Source organism: Phodopus roborovskii, unplaced genomic scaffold (assembly GCF_943737965.1).
Source record: "Phodopus roborovskii unplaced genomic scaffold, PHOROB, whole genome shotgun sequence".
Taxonomy (NCBI): Eukaryota; Metazoa; Chordata; class Mammalia; order Rodentia; family Cricetidae; genus Phodopus; species Phodopus roborovskii.
The window spans coordinates 45,823,133-45,845,646 of record NW_026126418.1 but is presented as its reverse complement, the minus strand read 5'-3'; the positions used below and the strand labels follow the sequence as shown (position 1 = coordinate 45,845,646).

The 22,514-nt window shown below is 39.6% G+C and overlaps 1 protein-coding gene across 2 annotated transcripts in view; it reads right to left on the bottom strand.

Moving 5' to 3' along the window:
• The window catches only part of Cytip (cytohesin 1 interacting protein), a 57,026-nt gene extending 36,396 nt beyond the window's left edge, over positions 1-20,630 (bottom strand). For both annotated transcript variants that reach the window (XM_051184666.1, XM_051184667.1), the window contains exon 1: positions 20,514-20,630. The gene's annotated coding sequence lies outside the window, so the exon portion shown is untranslated. The remainder of the gene's footprint in view (positions 1-20,513) is intronic.
• Between the last annotated feature and the right edge of the window lie 1,884 nt (positions 20,631-22,514).

The window sequence follows — 22,514 nt, the reverse complement described above, 5'->3', positions numbered from 1 at the left end:
GTCTCATCTATCTCCATCTTGTCTTGAACTCAAGGCTTGGTCCTCAGCACAAAAAGACAAACCACAAAGTTGTCTGCCTATAGTTGGTGTTCCCAGTTTTCTGTCTTCTAATGTTATCATCAGCACATACCGTGACTCCATACCTGTCAAATCAAGCTTTAATTTCCTATATTTGCATTTGAACTCATCTAGAAAGTAGTTTTTAATCTAGATTTTCAGTTAGCAATTTTAATCTAAACAAACTGGCTCATTGCTCCAAAATGTGATAGCCTTCCTTCTGTCTGTTCACCTGGGATAATCATTCCTGAGTATCTGTAAGCTCTACTACCTGCCATAACCTGCTTTTCTCACACATCATTAAATTCCATACACTCTGGGTGGCTCACCCTAATGCCCCCTCCTCTGAAGCATCTTCCTATACCAGAAGCAGAGAGTGTGTCTTTACTAATCCTAAACTCTTGTACCATTCACTCTTTGGGTTACTCACACTGCCTCTAATACATCTCCACTTATTTACTCACTTTACCATTCAGGGATAGAAACTTCATTTTATATATTTGTGTGATGCTTCCCCACAGGCTGAAGAAATGCTGTTGCAAAATTTGGATGACAAGATGACAAATGAAGAAATAAAATTATTTGAAGTGGATAGCTGACTTAATGAAACCTCACAAGGAGGTTTCTGGGGAGGTGTGGAAGGAGACAGAGCAGATAAAAGACACTAAATGAAGAATTTTATTTCAAACTATATCACATGTCCCTTTAATAGGACACACAAAGCTTGGTAGAAGAATGCTAGGCATGTTTAGGGAAACACAGGAGACAATGTCTCCATTGTCCCTAAGAGATGCATGTTGTTTAAACAGAGCAGAATGAGTGGAAAGTTGATGTGTTTATTAAATACTTAGAGTATCAATAAATAAGAGCCAAGCTCAGGTACAATCATCCATACACCACATCTTACATTAGCAGCATCTGAAGAGATGTCCTTGACCATTTTACATTTCACCCCTTTCTTTTTGGTGTTTTGAGACAAGATGTCCTATAGCTCTGGGTTAAACTCCTGATCCTCCTGGCTTGACACCCTGAAGCCATGTCCCACCACACCTGGCTAGAAGGATGTATTGCTTCTTTGTTGCAGCCAGTACCACTCCAATCTTTATGACAGCATTTCAGAGCATTTCAGCCTCACCCTACTTACTCCACAGCACCGGAGCATTAACATGCAGAACATGTCAGAGTTGTGTCTGGAAAGAGGCAGTAATTACTGGCCAGGACTGATGTAAATTCTTGCTAGGACCTCACAGAAGCACCCTGATCATGGCTGAGCCCTGAGAGGAAGACATAGCAGCTGCTTGCTGGAGCACGTGTGCAGTGCAGAACAAAGACAGCAAAATATATCCCTGGCTCTTAGCCACGAGCTAAGAAATTGAATGAAGAAGGAGCCAGATTGTATCGATCTGTCGCTCCTCTCTGGGATATGGCATTCAACTTCATAGTCAGTATGTAAGACAACACTCAGCTACAGGGAAGAGGCTTGCTAATATTCGCTAGTCTTTCTTATGCTATTGCACCTTTCCCTAAATGGTAGCTGACTATGTGTTCTTAGAAGTGTATGCTGGTGCCCCATAGTTTGTCTCACTCATAACATATAACAAAAAGCTTTTCTATATATAGGAAGCACACAAATGATCCACCACAAAGAGGTGTTTCCTTCCCTCTTCACTCCAGATGCCAGGCCCAAGTTTTCACCTGCAAAACCAGGGGTGGCAAGGTGGGTAGGGCTTTTGCTACTCTATTGACTTCTTGCCCATATGTAGTCTGCTTGCTAGTGTTATGAATAGCTGTGCTAGGAGTCTTTTCTCAAATGTCAGAATAACCCTGATCAGTGCATATAGTACAATTAATTTTATTTTGTAACTACCGATACTATCACAGGTACAGATGTGAGTGCAGAAGTTAGATCCTGAAAGCTCCATATCCCTGTACCACTTTAGAATTCTGTAGACACAAAGATAGGAAACAGGAGAGTTTACTTAGGAGAAGAGACAGAGGGGCCTGAGGATGTGCCATGCCTCCCCTGTAGACTGACTCTACAAAGGCAAAAAAGTGCACGGAAGAATGAGGTGAGACCTCCAGTGACATTTTTGTGGGTCATTAATGTAAAGTGCTGGTCTTCTCTGAGAATACTTCCCTGACTCCTTGAAGCACAGGTAGACTTAAGGCCACCAGTTTTCTCCCTACATGTCACCTTGCCTGTGTTAATATCCAGAATTCCACCTTCGCTGTTTTACTGCCTCTTTATCTGATTTAACTTTTTCAAAAGGTCAGCATCTCCTTTAAATTATAAATAGTTCACAAGTTGCATTCTGGACTTTTCCCAACCTCCAGTGTGTCCCTTTTCTGGCCACTTGCCACACTTTGCTTATTAGCTTCACTGTTGGAAAGTGGCTCACTATTAGAAGACTGAAAAAGTAAACCATCTACTCTGGTGAACAGTTCAGGTGAAAAAAATAAAATGCCCTTTGTCTGAAATGAATGTCCCATGTGTTCAGGGGCCTGCAGGAAGGGTAGGAGTGGGACAGCTTCTGTTATTTTCCAATGAAACACCCCACCTCTGCTTAATCTAGGTTTCTCCTTCCTCAGTTTTAAAATGTGGTTTCCCTGAGGGCAGAAATGATACTTTGGAACTTGTGGAGTACAGGGAACATTGAAGATCATCTAGTGCTGGCTACATGCACACACACACCCTAAGGCACACTGCACCATTTTCCAAACAAGCAGTAGATAGTTAATTATTTACTCTGTCCACGGGCTCCTGGAGGACTTGGGTGTAGAGAGAAATACACACTTCAGTGTTGCTTGCTCTAAGCACAACAGTCTGAAAGTTTTATACAGGTTTATCACTGTGATTCTTTTCCCTTAAAGAACAACATGTTATTTCTTGCAGAAACTAACAAGATTTGCAAAGAAACACCCCAAATTGGTATGCAAGCCAGGTTTGAGAGAAAGTAGGGCAGGCTGAGAACAAACCAGTAGATGCCACAGAAGAAACTGAACTTGCATTAATTTTTCTATTTTCATTCTTTTTCAGAGATGATGTTTGGACATGCTTATGAATACAGAAGACACAAGAGGTTCTGCTGTGAGAAGGAAAAAGAGATGAGCATCACACAGATGCCTACAGTACAGATTGGAAATGCTCCCCATTGTCTATGAGGATTTCATCCACAGCTTTAGCAATGATGTATTTCCCCAGCAAGATGAACTCCAGACATTCTGCACCTCTTCTTGTTTTGTAATCCAACTAGGTGAGAAGGTGAGGAGACATTAAATTCTCCTCATGCAGTACTACATTTGACTGAAATGGACAATGTGAAGATACAGTCGGCCATTGGAAAGAGCTGTAGGCTGAAGACCAGCCCTCTGCCTCCCAGGGAAGAACACTATTATCTACTAGAAGATCATCAATTCAGCTTGGCCTATTTTTCATTTTTTCCCAATAAAAATCAGCCTTCCAAACCTTCACTCATTCTTATTCTCTTTCAATTCATGTCTACTAGTTCAACACGGCACAAGATAATGGAACTTTTCAATAAAACATAAAATAATCGGTTCATGTATTCATCAAAAGTCCCAGCCTCCTAGTTTTACTATTTTTCTCTATCTCCCAGTAAAAATAATTCTTAACTGCTATTTCCTGACTTAAGACCAAATTCTCATCCATATTTCTGGCTTTGCTCTTTTCCTATGCCTTTTCATGTGCTACAGATCAGATTGCTAAGATTGCCGAAGCCTGACACAAGGATCGTTTAGCACTCAATCTTACTGCCTACTGCCTGTCATCCATCCATCAATCCAAAAATGAATATGTACAAATGTATTTCACAGTCTTGGCAGAACAAAATTTTTAAAGACTCTGATTGATTTTACAACATCTACCAAATTACTTGACATCTATTCTGAGGGGAAAAAAAAAAATCTTCAGTGGTAAATTCTAATTATAGAAGAGCAAGGGAAAAAAAATGTTTCCTTCTTCAGGTACATAGAGGGAGTCCAGAGAAAATAGCCATAATACGGAATACAACTTGTCCCTTTTCATGTCTTTTAGAATTAAGAATTAAATGAATATAGAGAGTTATTTTATAACTCAGTTATTACAAATGCTTAAGAGAAAATGGAAAATACAGTTAATCATGATAGCCAGATTTTCATTTGAAAATAAAAAATACAATGAACTCATGAAAGCAACAAAATTCATCATAATCAGTGTGCACACATGAGTTAGCATATCCTTTTATCATATAAAAACAAGCACGTGGCTATGAAAGTGCTTTTATGCCCATCACAAACTCTTGACTTCTAAGGTGGGAAGCTGGAAAGATGTAAAGTTATTCTGACACAATGGTAATCAGTTTTAAAAGCACATATAAGCATTGACACATTCTTTGTTCTCTATATTGGCCCATTGGAAATGAAGAATTTGAGGATAATCTTTGCAAAACTTTCTTTTTATGTTACCTAGAAAAACTGTTTTTTTTAAAATATATTATGTCCAAAAATACATAGAAAATAATTGTAAATCAATTAAAAATCATAAATACATTCCACAACAACAACAAAAAACTCCTGGTCAGATGAAGAATCCTTTAGATTCATCACATACTTATTACAACATACCTTACTGTAACAACATAATTTAAAAACCACTTACTGTTTATGCCCCAGTTGTTAATCCTCTGCATATTATGGTAGCCCACTGAAATTTTCAGAGCTCATTTGTTTATTTATTTTGTTGGTTTGCATTTAATTTCTTGAGGCAGAGCAGCTCTGTAATCCAAGCTGGCCTGGAAATTGTTGGTCACCTGGCCTCTGCTCTGTGAGTGCTGGGATTCTGGAGTGTGCCATCATGCCTGATAGAGGCCTAAACATACTTTCTACATAATAGTGAAAGCTGTCACAGGACTATCCCTTCCAGATTATTGAGTTTCTTTCACAGAAAACTGGAGCTGACCTAGGTGGGAAAACTCCAACTTCACATATTAAGTTTAGAGCATGTAGGAGAAGTTTAATATGGAAACTTCAGTCCCTTTAGCCTGGCTGATTTTAGTCATGAAGATCTGAATTCAGACAAGAAAACTGAAGAAATTAATACCTCAGTAACGGGGTCTGGAGTAGTCAGATTGTCACAACGGCTTCTGCTAACCACATTTTCATTGTTTTGAAGAATGAGGTTGTAAGCCCTCAGAATCTAGTGGAAGACAAACTGGCAATGAACTTAAGCAACCAGGTAAGATGGCATTTTGCTGAAAGTGAAGTCCTTCCCACATTGGCAAGGACTTCCAAGGCAATTTAAAGAGCATCAAAAAATCTACCGAGTTAAATAAGACACCTGGAGAAAAGACTGAAAGCTATCCAGTGACCAAATACAAGAAACTAAGCAATGTGGCTGAGCCCCTTCCTCCATCTAGAAAATCTTAACAAGCAAGGGTCCAAGTGGACAAAGCAAAATATAGTCTATTCTTCTGTAAAGGGGAGGCACAAAAGGAATTGCTTTAATCTATCTTCATGTACTTACTATCAAGAACATGCTGGAAGACAGTGTCAAAATCCATCAGTTTGTGGGTCACAGTTTCCGCCACACTATCCTAATTGTCTTTGACTCACTTATCTGCATGGATGTGGTAAGAAAGGCTGTTGTTGATCTACAGCACTTAGTCTCACTGTTAAATATAGGAAATACACAAAGAAAGATTCTTATCTACAGAAGAGTGAAACACTTTTGTTCCACAGCAGTGATGAAAGAGTCCAGTACCGGGCAAGATAGAAACGTCCCCCCTCCCTGCTTCATGTTTCATCTGTGCACAGAGCTCCCACCAGCTTCAAAGGAAGAGCTATGCCCAAAATATTAACTATGTGTGTAGCAGAAGCCAAATAGCAGGGCTATTATGAATAGCATTACCCAAAACATTATGAAATATCCAATAGTACTGATGGAAAAATGATACACCATTCAAAACTAGAGCAGGTAACTGAAAGACTGTGGCAAGATACAAGGAGAGACCACTCTGAGATCTGTGCCCTTTGGTATAAGAAAGATATGGAAGAAGATACAACAAAAAGCTTTCTTTAAAAATAAAATGATTTTTTCATAAAGCTAAACAGCAGGTTGCTCACCTACCAGCTCTTCTTAGTGTAACAAAAGAGTGAAACAAACAGTATAGGTCCCTCTTCTCATAAATATACCACAGCAGAGCTCAGTTGAAACAAGAAGATGAAAACAAAGGTAAGGTTGTGTATTCCAAAAGTTGTAAGGTTGTGTATTCCTATGGTGATATATTGAATGAACAACCATTGATACTATTAACATACTTTGGGTTTGGATCTTGGGCCCCCAAGATGGCTCAGAAGGTGAAGGTGCTTGCTGTGTAAGACCACATGAGCTAAGTTCTTAGTCTCCTTTATGAAACCACATTTTGAGTTTTTTATTTAAAAATGTAATTTGAGTAATTAGATACCAAAGCTACCAGACATTTTTTGTATTGCATTTGCTTTACATGCTCTATATACAAGAAAAAAAAAAAGGTTGATGGTCTACATTAGACATAACCTCTTCTCAAAAAGAATCTGTGAAAATTTCAACTCTGAAAAACTCTATTGAACTAAGGCCAGTCACTTACTTCTAACTCTAGGAAAGTGATGCTGAGGATGGGAAAACTCCAACTCTGCTCTACACAAGTCATTCTGGGAAAACATCTTTACTGTCCACCACAACAGAGTAAGGGAAGGGAAGAAAAGAAAATCTCTCAAGGGTTCAGAGAGATGACTGTCCTATCTAGTTGATGATAAGAGTTGTCTTAGACAGAAAAAGACAATTGTAACAATGGAAAACAGAGGCCAAGGAGAATGAGGTAAGGGGGGTTGTCAAGAGGAGGAAATAGAGTGGAAAGACCAGTAACAAATGCTTAGTGCTTGTAGACAAGTGTGTGATAACATCCAAGGACCTCACTAAGCATTATGGATGAGGGCCCACATCTACCATGCTAGGCACTTTGGACTTGATTGTAACATAAAAGTAAAAATTACCAGTTTTTTAAAATTTTAGTAGAAGTTAATTCATTTTAACTTGGTTGTGGGTTTATAATGGAAAGGGATACTGAAGAGAATTCAACTTCTGCTATATAATATTGAAAGTGGGTGATAAGCGTTTGAATTAATGCAATGGGGGGCTTGCTGTTTGGCATAGGAGTGAGAAGCACCTCCAAAAACAATTGATAGGATTTTAGGACTCTGTGACTTTGGGTATTAAGAAGAAATAAGAGAGGGACTCAAGGATTCTGACTCATATCCAGGGAACAGTAGAAGGATGTTTTCATGAACAATGATGGCAGTGAGTCTGAATAGTTTCCTGTGGTGTCTGACCCTAATTTCATTATCAGCATTGCAGTCAAACTCTAGAAAAACAGTATTCAAACTCCAAGAGCTGGATATTAAACCCCAAAGCCTTGCCACATTGGGAAATTTAATTTCCATTTTCTCATACCCTACCAAAGCCATTGGCAATGAAACATCAATAACCATCAAGATCTTGTGCTTTCCAAGAATAATCATTCTTGAAGCCACAACTTGAACTCACTTAGAGAACTGAGAACACAACCATCCCTTTACAACATTATCCCATCAGGGAATCTAACCCAAATATTCAAACATTCTCATGATATTATGAAACTCACTTTTGAACTGCTTGTTCTTTCTGGGTGGAGAAACTTCTAGTGATTACCATGGAATCATACTGTACTGCTGAATATTATCAGTCAGGGAACATGTGCAAACAGTGATAGGTGGATAGGTAAAATTTGCCCTTAATATATGTTCAAAGGCAATGCTTCAAAAAATTAAATAGCCATAAGTCCTAGGAGGAAAATGTACTCATACTCTGAATATACATCTGTGTGAAGAACCAAAACATGCTGTGTGACAGACAGCTCCTAAAAGTAGCCAGACTCCTGGCTGGAGTGGTGTGCACACATAGCCAGAGAATGTGAGGAAATTATATTATCTCCATTGATCTGATAGATGTTTTCCAAATATAGTTAAACCTGAGTAATTTAAGCTCCTCTGACTCCAGGTCCTTTTTACAGATATTTACTGATTGCTAGCCTTAACTCTACTTAAGCAAAACTAGAAACATGTGAACAGCCCATGCATCTTGCATGTTCATATTAAGAATCCCAAAAGGGAAGACAGAGAGTATTTTACAGACACACACAGATACACACACACACACACACACACACACACACACACACACATAGGCCTGTGAAGCATGAGGTGTGGAGATTTACAGGGGCCAAGTTAGTGTACAGGTTATCATTTTAAGTGAAGAAATGCCAGAAATGAGCAACTGTAACAATTTCCTGAAAGCAGAGGGAATTGACATAGGCTGGGAGATTTGATTTCCTCACCACCTAGAATCCAAAGGTTCATGTTCTTTAGAAGCTCAAACTAGCACCACCGTTCATTCCCCCAAACAAGAAAAAATGTCACTGTTAAGAATCCTGGAGATGAAGGCGTAAATATATGTGCCTTTTCTAGCAAGCCCCACCATTTGTCCTGAATAAGACCTTACACCCTATACATGGCTTTTTGTAAACAACACACCTCCCACCTGTGTTAGATCATCTCAGTGAAGAAAGTTGCCTCCTCTTAAATTTGATTCAGTGGTTATATTTCCTGGACATTAATTTTAAAATGTACTGTTGATAAAACTGAGAAGTAAAAACCTAGAGCATGGAATGATGAACCTGAAATGAAAGCATACTTCACCATAACATACATTTCAAAGATGGCATCATCCTTAAATCCCATAGCACACAGTATTTTTACATTGTGGGTTTTGAGACACTCTTTCTACTGAAGTCTGGTTAAGCCCACAGAAATGAGAAGTTCCCAAGCAAATTATTATAAAAGTCCCTCCCCACCCCAGTTCTCCTAGGACCTTTGGAAGCCAATCATTGTGATTGGGGAAGTCAGACTACTCCATAGAAAGACTGCATATAGATTCCACCTATAACACTTCCTGAGGTCCTAGCTGAGAACAAGATAAAACATGGCATACATGAGCAATGGAGCTGTATCCAACCCAGTCTTAGCCTCTGAGCCACCGTAGCTAACCCCAAGTGAGTGGAAGACAGCGTATCTTCATTGAGCCTTGCCCAAACTGAAGGTCTTTGGACAAAATCAATGCTGTTAGTCACTTAAGCCATTAAGCCTTAAGCTCATTTGTTACTTAGTACATGACCATAACAGCATAAAGAAATCTTTTAGATGGTCAGTTCAAGGAGATAAGCATGTAGGCAAATGACCACAAAATGGCAAGAAATCACTTAACATGCGTTGAGAGAACCATGAACAGAAACTAAATGTGTGTACTTGCATGTGTGTTTGTGTGTGTGTGTGTGTGCATGCATGTGTGCAAGCATGTGTGTGTATGTGTATGTTAAATGTACACTGGGACACACAGAAAGTGTATGGAGAGATGGAGGGAAGAACTAAGTAATGCTACAAGTCCCCTCCCTATAAGGGCAACATGCAACAGATACTGTCAGTAGCTTCATCTTGCAACTGTATGCCTCCACTTTCATGATTATATAGAAATAATAACCTTTCCAGGTATTATTAATTAAATTATTAGAGAAATGCTTGGCATAGTGGTAAGCATTCAATAAATGTTAGTTAAAAATACCTCAGGAACCCAGAGATGTTGACTATTGGCTTGACCTGGACAGAAAGAGGTTTGTTTTAGGAAGAAAGTCACCCTTTCTTTTTTATTCAAAGATCTAAAAGTCAATAGCATTCATTTATGTATGTTTTTGCAAAGGAAAATTAAGGTTTTGAAAACAACATGACAGGCACAGATACTAAGCACTATACTAAGAGGAGAAGGACCCAACCAGGCCCCCTGAATGTGAGTGTCAGTTGGGAAGCCTGGACAATCTATGGTGCCTCTGGCAGTGGAACTAGTATTTATCCCTTAGTGCACGAATAGGCTTTGGGAGCCCTATGGAGGGATAGACTCTCAGCCTAGACACATAGGGGCAGGGCCTGGGTCCTGCCCCAAATGATGTGACAGACTTTGATGATCCCCCATGGGAGGCCTCACCCTCCCTGAGGAATGGAAGGGGAGTGGGACAAGGGATTGGTGGGGCTAATGGGAGGATGGGAAGGAAAGGGAACTGTGATTGGTATATAGAATAAGACAGCTTTTAAATTAAATAAAAAATAATTTTAAAAAGAAAACAATATGATAACTTCTGCATTTTCCAAATCCCTAAAGACCACTAAGACTTGTATGTTTATACACCCTTTCCACTTCCCCTGCTTGCTTCCCTTTCTTCACTGTTTTCATTGGGTGTAACAAGTTGTCTGCGTGTTACAGATGACTGATCAACCACAGGCCAAGGTTCCTGCTTTGCACCTAGCACTTATCTTACCCCAAGTTTTAAGAAACCCAGTATCATATCCAGTATGTCAAAAGAGAACAAATTTTCTCATTTGATTTCCCAGTCAAATTCTAAAGGGTAGGGAAGGTCACTCACAACACTGGGGGAGTAGAATCCGTTATATTCCTACCCAAAGTGTCTTCTGTTTCTTAAAACTTTGTAAAAATATATTCTGTCTAAAAAGTATTAAGTATTGGAGTTCAAGGTAGAGAAAAACAGTGGAGTTGCCCAGGACATTCCTTGTTACAAGAGTGAAACCATAGCAACCATATCACTTTAGACCAGTTGAATTTCATTACTTCAGGACAGTAGCATCATATCACTGCTTGTAAACTCAAATGAGTAGAGAGCAGTTCTATGACTCGGGCTTCCTCTGCTCTTTCCTGTTGGTTTAACCTACCCACATAGCTTAGAAACACATGAAATATTTTGGTCCTTTCAGAGTGGCTCAGCTTGACTTTGTGCATTGAGAAAAAAAATATACTATATCTGTGTTTCTTCCTTTACTGATACCAATTTCTCAGCTGTAAAAAAAAGCTCTATCATCACCATGAATGTTTTCATGTAAAAGCTTTCTGAAGAATAGAGAAACTGTGCCAAGTGCAGTCAAGGAATTGTGCTCTGCATCTCATGAACTTAGCCAATGAAACTCCTTTTGGTATAAAATGGAGTTTAAACAAATGAAGAGACTGACTAATATCAAAATCTCGCCAGCCTGTCTCTGTGTAGTGAATATAAACGAATGTGTATGGGAATTATAACAACTATGAGAGGGCCATGTAAATTGCACACTCAGTGTTCTCATTGACACAGAGGAATGATTGCATAGGGGCATGAAGTGTCCTTAATTAGCCCTATATGAAGTTATTGAAGGGGAAAAAAAATCACCTACAAAGATTCTATGGTACTTGGAAAGCAGTTAATTTTCCTAGTACATAAATTGTTCATAGAATCTGTATGATGCCCTGTCAGTCCTGGTCTTCCCAATCATTATCTTCTCATTTTAGAAAAGGAAACCATGCCAGACAACAGAGAGCCAACTACTTTAATATCTTTGAAGTACCCTCTAATCATAAGTCATCAGTACAAGGGCTGCTTCAACAGGAAGGCCACTGGGGGTGGCACAACTTCAGAAAAATAAGAAATAGAGCCCCAGTGGCCTACACTGTGGTTAAACACCCCCTTCTGTTCTTAGCCTCCCAAATCACCAGGGATTCCTGGCTGACTCTTTATGTCTGTGATGAGAGACATGAGTGTTCCCACTTTAACTTCAACTCCTCCTACAAGCTTTCTGAGGCAGGGGTATTGAAATGCTGCACATTGTCGACGAGATAAAGGAAACTGAAGGTGCTCATTTCTCCATTGATCATCAACGCCTGGCCTGGTTGCTTTGGAGGACATCAATTCTGTGGCCCTGGTGTTTCTGGGATCCCAGCACATCCCATGAGGAAGGGCCTAGAAGCAGAATGCCTCTCAGTGTGAAGTCCTTCTCTTTCAGGTTCTAGATCATTGCTCTAAGGATTGTCCCCTAACCACCCTTTCCAAAGCCCACCCTGAAGTGTCCTTTTTATATGCTATGTTCTGTCACAGCACAAAGTTCTCCTGCCATGCCAGTCTGGCCCTCTGATTGTCTATTTCCACTAGCCTTACTTTCTTTGAGGGTCAAATAATCTCTTCCTGGTTTTTATTCTTGAGTTTCTAACATGCACACAGAGAGCCCAGCAATGGTTCTTTGTTCTCCCAAGCCCTTGGGCTCTCTGGCTCTCACCTAAATGAATGTATTAATGCTGGAGCTAGAAGCAATGGTGGTAGTATATGCATCAGAAGTTAATGGCAGCATGGATTCCCAAAAGGGAGAGGATAGGGCTTATGCGACATGGTAAAAGAATGCATGAGGTCGCTACAGCTCCAGGCTTGTAAACACACTAAATGACTCCAGAAACACCTCAGTCTAACCTGATCATATTCCAGTTTTACTTAGCATTTTGTAATTCTGATTGTACCTTTGTTATTGACAAAACTCCAACCAAACTTCCAGCCATGATACCGGTAGGTGGGAATATGCCCCAATGACCACCCCTGGAGATGTGATGTTCCCAGAAATGAGAACAACACCATTTGCATTTGAAAAACTGGCGTGTGGGGTAGTTTTTTGGTAGCAGCCAAACTGCCTTCGGAGAGAAGGTGGAGACAGAAGAAGATGAGAGTGGAGGAGTGTGAATCCCCATGCATCATCTCTTTGGCTCAGTACAGCAAAGCAGAGCAATTTTGTGTGTGCCATGATGATTAATGCCCTGGGATGCAACGACAGCTTGTTTGCATGATCCAAGAACCAACTTCTTATCCTGGGTGGGGAAATGATACAGTCTCCTGAGACTGGGTGGTTAGAAAATGTTCTCTAAATAAAAATAATTCAGTGAGGATTCAATGGAAAAACAGAATTTACTTAGTTACTGTATAAGATTAAAAAGAATTGTGTGTGCATAATTGTTTATGTTTCAATCTTTTAATGTATTGATATTTTCTAAAAGGAAATGAAAGAAAACAACATTCTTCATTGTGTGACCTACATAAACGTGTCCACTCACTGTTGGACTTTGTGCCTTGAGTAGTTACAGTCAATTTCATACAAAGGAGGCAGATTAAGTTCCAGAGTAATTTGAAAAGACAGGTGAAATCCAAAGGTGGAAACTGGAGTGTGTTAACTGTGGATGTGTTCTAATAAAAATATGCACATAAGGGTGCGGCTCTAGAAGCTTTGCTGAGAACCAAATAAGCAGGTAAGAGCTGAAAATCAGGACCTTAAATTCTCCTAGGTACAGAGCAATGCCTGCAGGCAGGAAGAGGCAACTGTACATGCTCTTGGGGAAGGGAATGCTTGAAGGAAGTAGCTAGGCACTCACAGTCCTCTAAGGTGTTTCAGAAAGTCCAACTGAAAATAAAGCCAAAAACTTCCAAACACCTAGACTATAGGAAGCAAACCCATAGCAAATGGACAAATGACATTTGCTTTTGCTGTTCATCTCTGCCCCTCATTTATAATTTAGCATAAATGAGAAAATTTGTCAGTGGTGAGAACAGAGAGAAAATGCTAGACTGGATCCCAAGACTCATTCCTAGACTATCTCAGAGACAAAGTTGAAATTTTATATGACCTCTTAAAAAAAAAAAAAAAAAAAAAAAAGTTTGTCTGAGAACTGACTTGCTTGAGAAGCACTCTGTCTTTTCTCAAGATGCTCCAACACAGAAGCACTCATCTTTCCTGCAGCCATGCTGCCCTGCTTTAGACCAGCTACACAAAGCACCAACTGTTCTGAGGTGCAGATTTACTCAAGTACAGTCCAGCTCAGCCTTGGGCTCAAATGTGTGATCACCTGCTGCATCTCTCACCATACCCAACCATCTGACCTTCCTTCTCCACCTGAATCACTAGTGCATTTCCCCTCCACCTCCTTATCTTAAACAAGCCCTGCCTCCCACGGTTATCTGTGGTTGCTAGAAACAATCCGAGAAGTACACAAGACCCCACCCCTACTGTGTCTAACATTCCAGTTTCAATTTTGAGTCTCTTCTGGTTCTTCTAACCTACTTTAAAAAGCCAACTCAAGTTCTGAACACAGAAGTTTTCTAAGAACACAGAATTCCAGGGACCACCGTTTTTCTGAGTAATAGTCATTGTAGAATTGCGTCACTCAGAACAGTTAAGTGTGATGTACAGTTCTCTGTAATGTTGAAAGTACAACCTGATCACTGTCTAGGCTCAGGTTTCCAGGAAGGGATGGGCTCTTTGCACCTACAGTGTTGCTCCATAGTCACCTCAGGGTGAAATCAGGCAGAGTCAGATGTCCTAGTGGCCATCCTTAATCCCAGGACTCAGGGGACAGAGGCAGATGGATCTCTGTGAGTACAAAGTCAGTGTGGACTACACACTGAGATCCTATCTCCAACAAACAAAAAATAACGGCAGAAAATAAGGGATCAAACTATACCTATGATTTTATAGACAACCTTTATCCATGGAGTGGAGTCATATAGCATCATTCTTTTATAAATGATGCAATCTGCTATGTCTGGCTAAATGTGGCTATAATAGTGTTAGTAATATAAAATAAGTTTCAATGTATTTTACTTTTTAAGTACGACTTAAACTCACAAAAAAATTGAATGAAAAGTTCAGAGACTTCTCATGTGTCCAGTCACCACAGAATCAAGGACTCAATCATTACCAACATCCTGCATCACAGTGGTATAGAGTTTGTACTTGAGACAGCATCAGCACCCATATCCATAGTTCACAATAACATTCATTCCTGCTGTCCTGTATTTTATGCATGTGACAAGTATGTAATTATGAACAATCAACATTGTAACATTGTACAGAATGTTGGTTTAACTATGCTAAATTCCTCTGTATTCCATCCCATTGATTTCTGTTTCTTGAGAAGCCCCTGACCTTTACTGTGTCCTTGTGTTATCTCTATTACGCACGCTTGCACACAAGAGCACGTGTGTAGCAGAGGGGAGCTTAGTTTTCAACTTACTTAAAAAACACCAAGTAACACAATTTCTAGATTCTATTCTTTTCAAGAGGCTGCCAGGCTATTTTCTAAGGGGAATGTGTCATTCTGCATTGCCATCAGCAATAAGTGAAGGTTTCTCTTGTTCTCACTCACTATCTGAGGATAATTTAGATCAGTGCCTGGAGATTCTATAACTGCAGCAGAGTTAATACTATCTCCATGTTTTCACTGCAGTTGTGTGGTATTGAGTGCTATCCATTAATCTCCCATTGGGGAATGTGTTTTCAGTACTCTTGGACACCAAGTTATAAACTTACTCTTGAGTTCTATGGGTTCTTGGGATAGATCCCAACTTGTAACATACCTTTCCATTGTTTTTGGTTTTGGTTTTGATGGGGGGTGGGGAGAGCATGTTCTCACTGTGTAACCCAGTGTGGTTCCACATTTCAATCCTCCTGGTTTTGTTTCCACATGCTGAGAGTACAGCTGAGCAGGCCCATGTTTACCTGCATTGTCATTCCTTGGCAGGGTTTTATACAGATCAGAAATGTTCAATTTTACACCAATCAATAACACAACCCTCTGCAAAGTTCATACATATAGCAGGTGATTGAGTACATGCTTTCCTTTTGCCAGAGTTTGCAGTTATAGACTCCCAATATCAAGATTAAAATGATAGACAACGGATAGCACCTGGATCAAGACACCTTCTACAAAGCTTACCAAAGGACAGAAAAAAAAACAGCTCTTGTGCTCTCAACTTTCATGCCAAATGGTGCCTGACTCTCCCTACAAGCCAAATCTAAGAGAAGACTGTGGAGGGGAAAGAACAAGGCATCCTGGGTGGGGAGAAAATAAAAGTCATGCTCAAGTTTTTCCATCTTCTCTAGAGGGTATGCCTCTCACCTCTGAGCCAAGGGCATGAACCAACAAGAGAAGTATTCTTAAGCATGTAGGAAGACTCAGCACCAACTCTCTTGAATCTGCACCTAAAATAGCCTGGATCATCTTCCTCCCCGTCTGATAGGAAGGAAAATGATGTGGAAAAGAGAGCAGGCCCAGCCCTAGGCTACCTGCATGTGTATGTCCTTGAACCAAGCAACTCAGGGAAGTAGCTAAGCTTGTGATACCTTGAGAAATTCACCAAGAAGAGCTAGTTGCTAATAAGAGGACCCCATCAAGAGGATGACAAAAAATGATGACAAGAATGAGATCTTCCTGGAGCTACATCTGAGATCCATAAATGAAGAAGGCCTTCTGAGAACTCTCAAGTAGGTACTTTCTACACAAAGGGCCCCAAAAGCCAGGACATAGTTTCCAAAGGACAGACTATAACTACACTATTAGATGTGTGCAGTGAATTATCCCTCCTTGTTCATGTTCCAGTTGCCTCACACTGTAGAAACCCAAAAGATGAAAAAGGAGATTATGTTCCAGAAGAGTGAATACCCAGATGTCTCTGTTTGACTGGCCATATTGGAAGAAATGCCTTCAAATTGAACTGAGATGGAAACTTTCATAATACTGAATTGTGTTGTATTTTTCTGTTTTATAGAAAAACAAAACCCCCAGTATCTGCCAAAGGAAAAGAGAAAGCTGGCAAAGTTTAAGTAATTGGAAAGAAAAACTTTAGTTCCAATACCTAAACTCCTGGCAAGCTGACTATTCAGTAAACTCATTAATAAAAGTACAAACAACACGAGATATTCATCTCTTCCACTGGAGAGATCACAAGTGAATACTGAATCAGTCCCTTAGCTATGAACTTTGCATTTAAACAGTAAGATGAAGCAGAGACTTTCAATCAAAGAGAAGACTATACAGTATTAACAATGTGGGGCTCAGAATAGCAGACTTGCAATGTCCTGTAGGATTGGAAACAGATTATAGAATAGGAAAGCCATGTATTCAAATTTTGACTCTAATTTGAGGTAGAGAGGAATATATTTTATATATTCAAATTAGTACAATAATGTGATGCCCATAATAGAAAGAGTCTAACAAACCCTAATGATGTCTAACACTATGGTAGGCTTCTAATTTGGTAGGTAGGATGTGGCATGAGGAAATTTGCTAGCTGGGAATTTGCAGCTTTGTATTTAAAAGGTAAAGGGTCTGGGTTAGAAATATGCAGGGAGTGGACACACAGGATGTCTTGAAGATACTGGAAGAACATTACCTGATTTTCAAATGTCTTCATAAATATTATAAGCATAGAACATAGCATGACATAATTGGCACAACCTTGTACTTACCACAGACATTAACTGAGGCAAGAAGAAATGGTATTGTCTCGCTTATTAGTCACTTTCAATTATACACAGAGTCAAATCTAGATAGAATTTTAATTTTACTGTCTCTTCATAATTTTGAAGGTTCTCTAGAAATATTTTGGAGCAAATTAATGGTGCATTCAATTTTTTTCATGTAAAAATACTGAAATACTTTTCAGCTGTGTAATATTTCATAATTCATGTGCAAACAGCAACAGTGATACCTTGTAATGGGATTACTAATGCAATGTAATCCAGCAGATGACAGAAGTTCAAAAATGGTGGCTACTTTTGCCAGCCCCTTTGTCTTAATTACCATCAGTGATTGTGAAAATGTGAATATACTAATAATAACTAGAGAGAGAAAAGCACTGGTAATGTGCTGTTTACAAACTATATTTAAATTAAAATTTTTGTTTGTGCAAAAACGAAAAAATTGGTAGTTCAAATAAAATTTCTCAAAATAGCTAGCAAATAGTTCAAGAACTATTCTGTCAGTGGAAAAACTTAAAATAAGATGTTGAATATTGTCAAGTAAACCATGTTACAGTGGGTAGAAACTGATTAAGAAAACTGTCTGAATGATGAGAAGCTGTGACAATTTGACACTACACCCCTTTGTCCTTCCTGTTCTGTATGTGTGAGTTTGTTGGTGATGTGATTAGATAGTATGATTTTCCCCAATTCCATCTTTGTCTTTAATAAGAGCACCTGAGATATCATTGTTGTTTGTTTTACTCCCAGATCTGCCATTTGGAGAGGGTACATGGGATCAACCACATGGAAGCCGGACGACTGGTAGACCATACCATGCACAGCATCACTAGCTTATTTAACTTGATCCCTGTATCTTTCCTTTATCTTATCTCATTTCTCTTTATGCATCACCTCCATATATGGTGACTAGTAGGTGTGAACAAATCGCAGAATTGGGTGTACTTCATTTTGTTCTCTTCAGTGGCTTTCACAATGATCTTCCCAAGAAAAATTGACTGAACTATTGACTGAAATACCATTGCAGGAACAATTATAATTGCAAGTACCAGTGCCATCTTGGTTGCTTACTACTAGTTTTAGAAGGGGAAAAATGTGGTGGTAAAGAAATATGTCTCCATTAAGGCTCGCTGTGGTATAGATTTAACCCAGGACTTCAAGTATGCTAACATGCTAGCACTGCACCACATCCCCAGGTCTATCTTTGTCTATGGTCCAGTATAGAATCTACCCATAAACATTGGCCTTTGACATTCATGACTTAAGACCCAGTCCCCTAGTTGTTGATGACCTATCTGTTCATTTTCCTGCCATACAGGGCACACCTGACATTGTTTTTCCAACAGTTAATAAAAGTTTTATGGCTAGATAACTGGCAGAATTTTCTGTCAAAGAGCAAGACTGTCTAACTGAGTGTCTGGTGGTTCATTCCCAGTTTCCTGGGAGCAGAAGCATAAGGATCAGTAGTGGCATCCCAGCCTGGAACATAGAATCAGAATCTATCTTGAAAGAAAGAAAGAAAGAAAGAAAGAAAGAAAGAAAGAAAGAAAGAAAGAAAGAAAGAAAGAGAGAGAGAGAGAGAGAAAGGAAGAAAGAAAGGAAGGAAGGAAGAAAGGAAGGAAGGAAGGAAGGAAGGAAGGAAGGAAGGAAGGAAGGAAGGAAAGAAGAAAACAAAGGAGCCTAGGGAGACAGCTCAGTGTGTACAGTACACATTGACACATTGTGCAAGTAAGAGGACCTGAGTTCTGATCCCAATACCAACATAAAAGCTAGGCATGGCAATACAGGCTTGTAGCCTTCATTCTGGAGGACAGAGACAGACAGATCCCTAGGAGCCATTCATTGGCCAAGCAGTCTAATTTAAAGTAAAAAGTTCCAGGGTCAGTGAGAGACCCTGTCTCAGAAATAATAAAATGGTGAAGGGTTGCTAAAGACATCTTCACATCAACCTCTGGTCTCCACATGTTTCTATATATGTAAACACATTCAGACACATGCATGCATGCATACAGACATTGCAAAGAAAAAGAAGCAATGACTATATCCATTACAAAATGAAGATTCTCAGAGGCATATATCCTCCACCTCAGATCTGCAGCCTCAGAAGTTCTAGGGCTGAGATACACACTCTCCTGGGGCCTACATGCACCAATTTGAGATCCACTGGGCTATGCCTTTCTTCTAAGATATCAAAGAGTCCTTAACAAAGGCTCTCTGGACACAGTGGCCCCACCCCTGGTGGTCTAACCCTAAAGTGTAACTCAGATACAACAAGGCTTAAAAGAATACTTTGTGTCTGGCTTAAAGTAAACAAGTTTTGCTGGCAATTTGACTGTCAGCTGTTCCTGGATGCTCTTCAAGTACCTCAGTCAGACCTGTCTCACAGAGAACATCTAAAAACAGGGAATTCACTGACTTGTTTTTGTAGCAGCCACACAACGTGATAGTGTGTCAATTAATGTTTGTCTGTTCTCTGCAGATGATACAGGGGTGGAAAGACAAGAAGAGCTGATGTCAAGTTTCCCCAAACACACATACACACACACATGCATATATATACACACACACACACACACACACACACATACACACACAAACACACACGCATGCACACACACGCTTGCATGTACACACACACTTGAATGCACACACACATGCACACACACAAGCACACACATGCACAAACACGCACAAACCTATATGTACATGTGCACATATGCACAGAGAGCAAATTCCCACTAGCCTTGGCCTTGGCCTCATGTTTGAGTTCTACTGTGCAATCAGTTTTAATTTGACTCCTTACCAGTTCTCTTGTCTTTGGCTTTCTTGTAGTGACAAAGCACTCTCACACTCATTAAAAGTTTCTGACCATAATAAAAATTTAACTAAATGTCAGAAGCTCAGCATTTCTCATAATACAAGATATAACCACCAGCAAATCCACTGACCATATGCTATTTTATATATATACATATGTGTATATATGTTCATATATATAAACAGATCTTCAAGCAAAGCGGAGAAGTCCAAAATATTTAGAAAAGGAGCCCCAAAGAGTGAGTCACCTTACTCACTAAGCACACAAATGAAAAAAATCCCAGCAATAACTTATTTATCTTAATATACAACACTTCATTAAAGTGTGCCCAATTTCTCCTCTGCTTTAAATCAAGTAGAGTAACGCATGATGAGAATCAATCCCCACTTTACCCACTCAAACTTACCATAGGACTGTAGTGGGCAAATGTCAGTGAGAACATCTCCTATTCTCCAAGCCAGAGCAAATGAGGCCTCATCTACTCCATTCACAGGAGTTCACCGCCCCCTGCAATGCCACAAGACACTTAACAGAGAAAAGGAAACAGTGTGGCCCTGGCTTCCTCTACACACCTCCATTTACTTAAAGGATAAAGTTCAATGTCACTTATGTGAATCCCCAACACTGGCCAAATGAGAAATACATTCTCTATTGAATCAAGAAGAGAGAGAAAGCATTTCTTATCTGGGGTCCCTCCCAAACAGATGTTTTCCCTACGGCTTTCTTTCATGTGGACTGAGAGCTTTCAGAGTGCTAAAACTGCCGATTATTCTGTAACTACAAATTTCACTCCACTTCTTTTGTTTTCAGGTATACAATGAATGCACCCTAACTAGAAGGAAGTTTGTCTATTTTTTTTGTTTTAAAATCTAAAGGCCTACTTCTAGTTAACCCTGTGGCATGTTAAAACCAGACTTACCTGAGTTTTTCTTTGATGCAGAGCAGGCATCTTTTTTTTTTTTTTTTTTTTTTTTTTTTTTTTGTGGTCTGTTGCTTTAACAGAATACCATGTTAATTTTTGCCCACATGACATTCATTTCCAGTCCCTAGAAACAGTTTTGAGAGAGCAAATGTGCCACATGGACAGCAGCTATGGTATAAATATGTATTATGGAAAATTTCCACCCACACAGAGAACCTCACGGGCTGCGTTAGAAAACAAGTTGCTTCAGTGCAGAAAATAGGCGTTGTTGCTGCCTTTAAAGCAAGCTCTTCAGTGGGAAGCCATTCTATTTATCTGCAGCCTGCAACTGTATTGCCTTGGAATCTTTATTGTGTGTTATTAGTTAAAAGTTAATATGTCACAACCTCCAAACTAAAAACATCTTTTGTTTGAATTTACTCTGATGGCCATCCATTCTCCACAGAAACCATAGCTTTGTTCTTCAAACAATATTTCACCTTTTTAATTGTCACATTCCTAAACCTTAAGATAGTGTGTTTAGTGACGGTAACAAACAGGTTAGAAACCATGACCACTCTAGCTAACCATATGCTGATTGAACACTGCTGTTTGCAATCATGAAACATGAAGAAGAAAAACTACAAGGAAAGAAATTATAGCAGATATAAGTCTTGCTCATATAAAGGAAATCTATCTATAAGAACTTTCTAACAGAACAAAAAGCCAGACATTAGTTCAGGTATGTGTATAATCCACTTAAAATCTACAGAGGCAACTTCCGAGTATGCTGTCTCTAAATCTCTATACCCTCAGCCTATCTGGACGAAGCTTGATGCTGCCTTTACTGAAGAGTGTGCATCCAGTAGCTTCTCCCCTGACTAACCAGGTTTCTACACCCCTCTTAACACCAAACCCTCTAAGGAGCATTAATAAGGACCCTATTTTCACTTCTCCACACTTTCCCCAGAATCCTTAAAGAAATTTGTCGAAGGCTTGTTCCATTCCCACCTGTCCCTGTGTACCTACCTGTGCCAGAGCAGGCTAGCAGAGGCAGGAAAGACTGGGTTAATGGGAGAGCCCAGCCTTGCACAGAGGGAGGGCACAGCCCTGGCAGCTGGAGAATGGAAATGGGAGGGATTCATGTACCTTGGCAAGTATGATACAGTGCCAACAAAAACATTCTTTTTTTTTTTTCCCAAGAAGTTCAAAGCACTTTGTAAACATTAACCCATAAGGCTAAGTAGTCATGAAGTACCTGTTACTTGAATACACCCTTAAGATAACAACTGCAAGCCAATCGCTAAAAGGGCACAATGTTGTTTCCTTATTTCTAAATATTTACTGAGCACTTACTCTGTGCAGGGCCCTGGGGGGAAATGGGCTCCTGGAGTGGGGGGTTCACATAGCTCCTGGTTCTTTGGCTTGTCTGCATGGGTCCCAAGATACAACTACTTATTATACTTACTTCCATTTTATTTTGGTCAAGTCATTTAAGGCAGTGTG